Source organism: Theropithecus gelada, chromosome 19, assembly GCF_003255815.1.
Source record: "Theropithecus gelada isolate Dixy chromosome 19, Tgel_1.0, whole genome shotgun sequence".
In the NCBI taxonomy this organism is placed as follows: Eukaryota; Metazoa; Chordata; class Mammalia; order Primates; family Cercopithecidae; genus Theropithecus; species Theropithecus gelada.
In genome coordinates, this window is record NC_037687.1 from 2,432,282 (window position 1) to 2,441,279 (window position 8,998).

Here is an 8,998-nt window from a genome sequence, read left to right on the forward strand (position 1 = left end):
GGGACGCGATCTCAGCTCACTGCAACCTCCACCTTCTGGGTTTAAGCAATTCTCCTGCCTCAGCCTCCCGAGTAGCTGGGATTACAGGCACATGCAAGCACGCCAGGCAAATTTTTTGTATTTTTAGTAGAGACGGGGTTTCACCGTGTTAGCCAGGATGGTCTCGATCTCCTGACCTCATGATCCGCCCGTCTCGGCCTCCCAAAGTGCTGGGATGACAGGCGTGAGCCGCCGCGCCCGGCCTGGAAACGTTTCTTTCTCAACCTTGGCTTGGAGTTCTCCCCAGAGTGATACATGTTGGCGAGAAAGAGTGGCACATTCTTAGGGCCGGCTCACCCGTGAGACCCTACATCACTCTTTCCACTGTAAACCCTCTGGTGGCTGCTACGAGTCAGCCACAAGTGCACTGCAGAAAACGCTGAACCTGATGTGGCCACCCGGGGGGAGCCCCCAGCCCAGACACTTTGCTGTGCCTTCCCAGGCCCCTGGTGGGATTTTTTCTCTTTTCTTTGGATCCCTGGCGAGAGTCGGGGGGAGTGTGGGAGGGTGCGGAATAAACCCTGAGTCTGCCTCATTGGCTGCCTGGGCTCCAGAGCCCTGCCGGTTGCTTGTGGAGGACTTTCTGGGAATCACGTGGACGGGCCAGAAGGGCTGGGAACGGGAGAGCAGGCAAAGATTCTGAAAGAGGGAAGATCTCAGCGGGAGGGATTTGGGGCTGACAGTGGGTCAGAGACAGAAGTCCAGATGACAGGTTTAAAGTCTCTGCTTATGGCTGGGCGCAGTGGCTCATGCGTGTAAGCCTAGTGCTTTGGCAGGCCAAGGTGAGTGGATCACTTGAGGTTAGGAGTTTGAGACCAGCCTGGCCAACGTGGTCTCAACTAAAATACAAAATACTAAAATTACAAAAATTAGTCTCTACTAAAAATACAAAAATTAGTCAGGGGTGGCGGTGCGCGCCTGTAATCCCAGCTACTCAGGAGGCTGAGGCAGGAGACTCACCTGAACCCAGGAGGCAGAGGTTGCAGCGAGCCGAGATTGCACCACTGCACTCCAGCCTGGTCAACCGAGTGAGATTCTGTCTCAAAAAAATAAAAAATAATAAAAAAAAGTCTTTGTTTAGATAAGATGCTTTTAAATGGCTCTTTTACCCTTTCTTTAGTACGAAAACAAACTTTCTCATTTTTATAAACAAAATACGTGCCACGTGGACGCTGGCTGTTGGCACTCACTGTCCTTCCCTTGCTTGACGTCAACTGAAAGATAAAGTGTCGCCTCCGGCCCTTCCCACAACCAAAGAGAAGGCACAACACCGAATGCATCTCCTTGGATTTGGGAGGCAACGTTTGCTTAATGTGGGTGTGCTTCTCCGGCCTGGTTGGGGGGGCCATCGTGCCCTCCCTGTATCAATCTGCGGTCTGTGGCATCTCTGGCGTGGACCCTTCTTTGCTTTGCAGAGGCAGGATGTCTGCATACTGCATTGTACCCAGCCCAGTCCAGAGTTTACAGTCGAGGTCACCCTTGGAGGTCTGTGTTCTGTGGGTTTTACCCAATGCGTGAGGTTACATATCCACCATGACAGTGTCACATAGAGTAGTTTCACTGCCCCCCAAATCCTCTGTGCTCCACCTATTCATCCTTAACCCCACTTCCTTCAACCTGGGTAAGCACTGATTTTTTTTTTTTTCTTTTTTAGACGGAGTCTCGTTCTGTCGCCCAGGCTGCAACCTCCGCCTCCCAGGTTCAAGCGATTCTCCTGCCTCAGCCTCCCGAGTAGTTGGGATTACAGGCATGCACCATCACGCCCGGCTAATTCTGTATTTTTAGTAGAGACGGGGTTTCTCCATGTTGGTCACGCTGGTCTCGAACTCCCAACCTCAGGTGATCCGCCCTCCTCGGCCTCCCAAAGTGCTGGGATGACAGGTATGAGCCACTGCCCACCCGGCTCACCACTGATCTTTTTACTCATGTATAGCTTTGCCTTTTGCAGAATCTTTGTCAGTTGGAATCGTAGCGTGGAGGCTGTTTCACTTGTTTCCTGGTGTATTCCAGCTTCCAGGGGCTGCTTGTACAATTCTGCTTCGCATCCCTCTAGCCTCTTTTGTTTCTGTTGTTATGTCTCCTTCTCTGACTGACCTTCCTGCCACCCTCTTACAAGGAGCCTGTGATGACATTGGGCCTACCTGGATAATCCAGACAAGATCTTTGATTTTTTTTTTTTTTTTTTTTTTTTGGAGAAGGGTCTCGCTCTGTCGCCAGGCTGGGGTACAGAGGCTCGATCTCGGCTCACTGCAACCTCCGCCTCCTGGGTTCAAGCGATTCTCCTGCCTCAGCCTCCCGAGTAGCTGGGATTACAGGCGCCCACCACCATACCTGGCTAATTTTTGTATTTTTGGTAGAGATGGGTTTCACCATGTTGGCCAGGCTGGTCTCAAACTCCTGACCTCAGGTGATCCACCCACCTCGGCCTCCCAAAGTGCTGGAATTGCAGGCGTGAGCCACTGCGCGGGCCAATCCAGGTAAGATTTTTTTTTTTTTTGAGATGGAGTCTCCCTCTGTCACCCAGGCTGGAGTGCAATGGCGCGATCTCAGCTCACTGCAACCTCTGCCTCCCAGGTTCAGGTGATTTCCTGCCTCAGCAGGCATGCGCCACCACGCCCGGCTAATTTTTGTATTTTTAGTAGAGACGGGGTTTCGCCATGTTGGTCAGGTTGGTCTCGAACTCCTGACCTCAGGTGATCCACCCACCTTGGCCTCCCAAAGCACTGGGATTACAGATGTGAACCACCGCGCCCAGCCAATCCAGACAAGATGTTTAATGTAGTCACATCTGCCAAGTCCCTTTTATCTCGTGTAAGGTATTCACAGGTTCTGGGATTAGGACACAGGTATCTTTGGGGGCTGTTACTCTTCTGACCACACAGCCTGTGTACAAGGTTTGCCTGTTCTAGGATTTCACGTGAATGAAATCACACCGCCTGCCCTCCTGTGGAAGGCTTAGTTCACTCAGGGTAAAGTTCCTGTGAGTCATCCACGATGGCACTTAGCAGTTTGTTCCTTTTTCTCGCTGAGTGCTATTCCGTGGTATGAATGGATCACAGTTTGTTTATCCACTCACCTGCTGCCGAATGCCTGAAATGTTTCCCGTTTTTTTTTGTTTTTTTTTAGACAGAGTCTTGCTCTGTTGCCCAGGCTGGAGTTCAGTGGCGCGATCTCGGTTCACTGCAAGCTCCGCCTCCCGGGTTCACGCCATTTTCCTGCCTCAGCACCCCATGTAGCTGGGACTACAGGCGCCCGCCACCACGCCTGGCTAATTTTTTCTATTTTTAGTAGAGATGGGTTTCACTGTGTTAGCCAGGATGGTCTCGATCTCCTGACCTCGCGATCCGCCCGACTTGACCTCCCAAAGTGCTGGGAGTGTAGTGGTGCCATCTCGCTCACTGCAACCTCTGCCTCCCGGGTTCAAGTGATCCTCCTGCCTCAGCCTCCTGAGTACCTGAGATTACAGGCATGGGCCACCATGCCTGGCTAATTTTATATTTTTAGTAGAGACAGGGTTTCACCATGTTGGTCAGGCTGGTCTCAAACTCCCAACCTCAGGTGATCCGCCCACCTCAGCCTCCCAAAGTGCTGGGATTCCAGGTGGAACCACCGTACCCGGCCAATTCTCCAGAACTTTTTCCTCTTCCCAAAGTAAAACTCCGTCCCCATGAAACACTCACTCCCCATCCCCCTCCCCAGCCCCTGGCACTCACCCTTTTACTTTCTGTCTCTGTGAATCTGACGACTCTAGGGACCTCATATAAGGGTAAGTTTTTAAAATTTTAAATTATTATTATTTCTTTTTTAAAAATATGAAATGCTTCATGTCATCCTTACGCAGGGGCAATAATAATCTTTGTATCCTTCCAACTTTTTGAATACGTGCTGCTGAAGTGAGCACGTTATAAGGGGAAGATTTTTTTTTGAGATGGAGTTTTTCTCTTGTTGCAATGGTGTGATCTCAGCTCACTGTAATCTCTGCCTCCTGGGTTCAAGCGATTCTCCCGCTTCTGCCTCCTGAGTAGCTGGGATTACAGGCATGCATCACCACATCCGGCTAATTCTGTACTTCTAGTAGAGACGGGGTTTCTCCACGGTGGTCAGGCTGGTCTTGAACTCCTGACCTCAGGTGATCCACCCACCTTGGCCTCCCAAAGTGCTGGGATTACAGGAGTGAGCCACCGTACCCGGCCAGTTAAGGCTGTACATGTTTAATGACTTCAATCTGTTGTGACTTTTTTTTCTGTCCTAAGAGCTTAAGCAAACCCCTTCTGCAATATCTGAGAAAGATTTTGGGGGGTGTATGAGACAGGGCCAACTTCATGGGTGTGCGACTTGTGAGTCACCCAGGGCCCCATGATCGGAAGGGCCCTGTGGTTGGAAGGGCCCCACACTTGGTTTAATGCTGTCATCGTCTTGACATTCTTAAACACTTTTGAAAAAGGGCTCCGTGTTTTCATTTTCTACTGAGCCCTGCAAATTTTGTGGCCGGTCCTGGGATGAGACCCTCTGATGCTCCCCTGCAGAGCCTCTCGACCTCACGCACTCGCCGGCTAGCTCCCGACAGGTGTTGACGGATGTCACTCAGGTGTGAGCTCTGCACCTGAGCTCCCCTCTGCACACAGGCAGCCACAACCAGGCAGTGCAGAGGTGAGCCTGTGGCCAGTGAGGAGACAGCGAGTCAACCTCCTCCCGCCTACTGGGCCCTGAGACACCGCCTCCGTGAGCTTGTGGGAACAAGGGCGCCTGTATTAACCCAAGGCTGAGGCAGTGACACACCCTCTTATGGGCCTGCTGTCGCTCCCTGCTTCATTATCCTGGTCCCACCCTCTCCTACGGAGGATCAGACCGGACTCCCCCAGAAAACAAGAGCACATGAACCTTCTGTCTCAGGCTCTGGCCTCTGGGGAACCCAAGCTGTGGTTGGCTGAACAGCGGCCCCCAAAGATGTCCTTGTTCTAATTCTCGGAACATGGGGGTGTGTCACCTTCCACGGCAACAGAGTCTCTGCAGGTGCAATTGAGTGAAGGACTCTGAGATGGGAGAGCAGCCTGGATGATCTGGGGCACCCAGTGTCCTCACAGGGTCCCTCATAAGAGAGACTGGAAGAGGTTGTGCTCCTGGCCGTGAAGGTGGAGGAAGGGGCCCTGTACCAAGGGATGTGAGCCCCTCCACGCCGGGAAAGACGAGGAACTGGATTCTTTTTTTTTTTTTTTTTTTTTGAGACGGAGTCTTTGCTGTGTCGCCCAGGCTGGAGTGCAGTGGCACGAACTCGGCTCACTACAAGCTCCGCCTCCTGGGTTTAGGCCATTCTCCTGCCTCAGCCTCCCGAGTAGCTGGGACTACAGACGCCCGCCACCTCGCCCGGCTACTTTTTTGTACTTTTAGTAGAGACGGGGTTTCACCGTGTTAGCCAGGATGGTCTCGATCTCCTGACCTTGTGATCCGCCCGTCTCGGCCTCCCAAAGTGCTGGGATTACAGGCGTGAGCCACCGCGCCCGGCTCTTTTTTTTTTTTTTTTTTTGAGACGGAGTCTCGCTGTGTCGCCCAGGCTGGAGTGCAGTGGCGCGATCTCGGCTCACTGCAAGCTCCGCCTCCCGGGTTCATGCCATTCTCCTGCCTCAGCCTCCCGAGTAGCTGGGACTATAGGCGTCTGTCACCTCGCCCGGCTAGTTTTTTGTATTTTTAGTAGAGACGGGGTTTCATCGTGTTAGCCAGGATGGTCTCAATCTCCTGACCTCGTGATCCACCCGCCTCAGCCTCCCAAAGTGCTGGGATTACAGGCATGAGCCACCGCGCCTGGCTCTTTTTTTTTTTTTTTTAATTTAATATAACTTAATTTTAAGTCTGGGATACATGTGCAGTTCTAAATGATAGTCTAGGCGAAAACATTTGCAACACGTATAACAGATCAGAATTAACAAGCCTGCAGGTTTGCTACATAGGTAAACATGTGCCATGGTAGTTTGCTGCACCTACCAACCCGTCACCTAGGTATTAAGCCCCATGTATTGCCGGGCGCAGTGGCTCATGCCTATAATCCCAGCACTTTGGGAGGCCGAGGCGGGTGCCTTGCTTGAGGTCAGGAGTTCCAGACCAGCCTGACCCAAACGGTGAACTCCCATCTCTACTAAAAATACAAAAATTAGCCAGGAGTGGTGGGCGCCTGGAATCCCAGCTACTCAGGAGGCTGAGGCAGGAGAATCTCTTGAACCTGGGAGGCAGAAGTTGCGGTGAGCTGAGATTGCGCCATTGCACTCCAGCCTGGACAACACAGCAAGACTCCGTCTCAAACAAACAAAAAGCCCCCACATGCGCCAGCTCTTCATCCTGGAGCTCTCCCTCTCCCTCCCCCTCACCTCACTGCCGGACAACCCCAGTGTGTGTTGTTCCCCTCCCTGTGTACATGTGTACTCCGTGTTCAGCTTCCACTTACAAGTGAGAACATGCGGTGTTTGATTTTCTGTTCCTGTGTTAGTTTGCTGAGGATAACGGCTTCCAGCTCCATCCACGTCCCTGCAAAGGACATGATCCCATTCCTTTTTATGGCTGTGTAGTATTCCATGCTGTATATGTACAACTTTTTTTTTTTTTGAGACATAGTCTAGTCTCACTCTGTCGCCCAGGCTGGAGTGCAGTGGCTGGATCTCTGCTCACTGCAAGCTCCGCCTCCCGGGTTCACGCCATTCTCCTGCCTCAGCCTCCGGAGTAGCTGGGACTACAGGCGCCTGCCATCACGCCCGGCTAATTTTTTGTATTTGCAGTAGAGACAGGGTTTTGCCATGTTCGCCAGGATGGTCTCGATCTCCTGACATCGTGATCCACCCTCCTCGGCCTCCCAAAGTGCTGGGATTACAGGCGTGAGCCACTGCGCCCCGCCCAACTTTTTTTTTGAGATAGAGTTTCACTCTGTCACTCAGGCTGGAGTGCAGTGACTCGATCTCAGCTAACTAAAACCTCCGCCTCTCAGGTTCATGCGATACTCTTGCCTCAGCCTCCCAAGCAGCTGGGACTACAGGCGTGTGTCATCTCATGCAGCTAATTTTTGTATTTTTAGTAGAGACAGGGTTTTGCCACGTTAGCCAGGCTGATCTCGAACTCCTGACCTCAGATGATCTGCCTGCCTTGGCCTCCCAAAGTGCTGGGATGAACAGGCACAAACCACTCTGCCCAGCCAGGATATTATCATTTTAAATCTTAGTTTGTGGAACAGTTTTCGAACTAAACATGTCACAAAACCTAGAGAATCTAGAAAGGAACATGTTGATCGGTTTTGGGTGCCAGAGATAAAAACCTAAATGATAGTCTAGGAGAAAATATTTGCAACACCTATAACAGATCAGAATTAACAAGCCTATGTAAAAGGTGTCTTTACTCCAAAGGAAATAGGCAAGTGATTTAATTAGGAAATAAACAGGTCAGGTGCAGTGGCTCATGCCTGTAATCCCGGCACTTTAGGAGGCCAAGATAGGAGGATCAGTTGAGCCCAGGAGTTGGAGACTAGCCTAGGCAACACAGTGAGAACCCATCTTTAAAATTTTTTTAAAAATTAGCTGAGCGTGGTGGTGCTTCCCTGTAGTCCCAGCTACTTGGGAGACTGACGTGGGAGGATTGCTTGAATTTAGGAGATCAAGGCTGCAGTGAGCTATGATAATGCCACTGGACTCCAGCCCGGGTGACAGAGTCAGCAGACCCTGTCTCAAGAAAAAAAAAAAAAAAAAAAGGAAACAAAAAGTATGAATAGGCATTTTACATACGAGGAAATACGAATGTCCTACAATTCTAGGGACAGGTACACACACATATGCTCAAATGCACACACACATACAAGTGTGTGTACAGAAATTAACATGCAAGTTGGGTGCGGTGGCTCATGCCTGTAATCGCAGCACTTTGGGAGGCTGAGGCAGACAGATCACCTGAGGTCGGGAGTTCAAGACCGGCCTGACCAACATGGCGAAATTCTGTCTCTACTAAAAATACAAAATTAGCTGGGTGTGGTGGTGCATGCCTGTAATCCCAGTTACTCAGGAGGCTGAGGCAGGAGAATCGCTTGAACCCGGGAGGTGGAGGTTGCAGTGAGCCGAGAACACACTACTGCACTCCAGCCTGGGTGGCAAGAGCAAAACTCTGTCTCAAAAAAAAAAAAAAAAAAAAAAAAAAAGAAATAAACATGTTCGTAAGACACTTTAATGAAAGATGGTGTGTAAAAGTAGCAAAACTCAGAAATAATCTAAATGTCCAACAGTAGTATATAATTTTTTTTTTTTTTTTGATATGGAGTCTCGCTCTGTTGCCCAGGCTGGAGTGCAATGGCATGATCTTGGCTCACTGCACGCTCTGCCTCCCAAGTTCAAGTGATTTGCCTGCCTCAGCCTCCTGAGTAATTGGGATTACAGGCGCCTGCCACCATGGCAGGCTAATTTTTTTTTTTTTTTGTATTTTTAGTAGAGACAGGGTTTCACCATTTTGGCCAGGCTGGCCTTGAACTCCTGACCTCAGGTGATCCTCTTGGCCTCCTAAAGTGCTGGGATTTCAGTCGTGAGCCATAGCGTACAGCTAAGCATGTAAATTAAATTACTCTGGAGTTGTTAAAATGCACTGTTTTAAAAATTATTATTTTTATATCTTTTTTGTTTTCTTTCATAAAAATGCACTGACTTGGCCGGGCGCGGTGGCTCAAGCCTGCAATCCCAGCACTTTGGGAGGCCGAGACGGGTGGATCACGAGGTCAGGAGATCGAGACCATCCTGGTTAACACAGTGAAACCCCATCTCTACTAAAAATACAAAAAACTAGCCGGGCGAGGTGGCAGGCACCTGTAGTCCCAGCTACTCGGGAGGCTGAGGCAGGAGAATGGCGTGAACCCGGGAGGCGGGGCTTGCAGTGAGCCGAGATCGCGCCACTGCCCTCCAGCCTGGGCGACAGAGCCAGACTCCGTCTCAAAAACAAAAAACAA

General features: G+C 50.7%; 1 pseudogene; it reads right to left on the minus strand.

The window, feature by feature from the left end:
- Nucleotides 1–3,845: 3,845 nt before the first annotated feature.
- Nucleotides 3,846–3,940, minus strand: LOC112613643 (annotated as a pseudogene).
- Nucleotides 3,941–8,998: the final 5,058 nt, after the last annotated feature.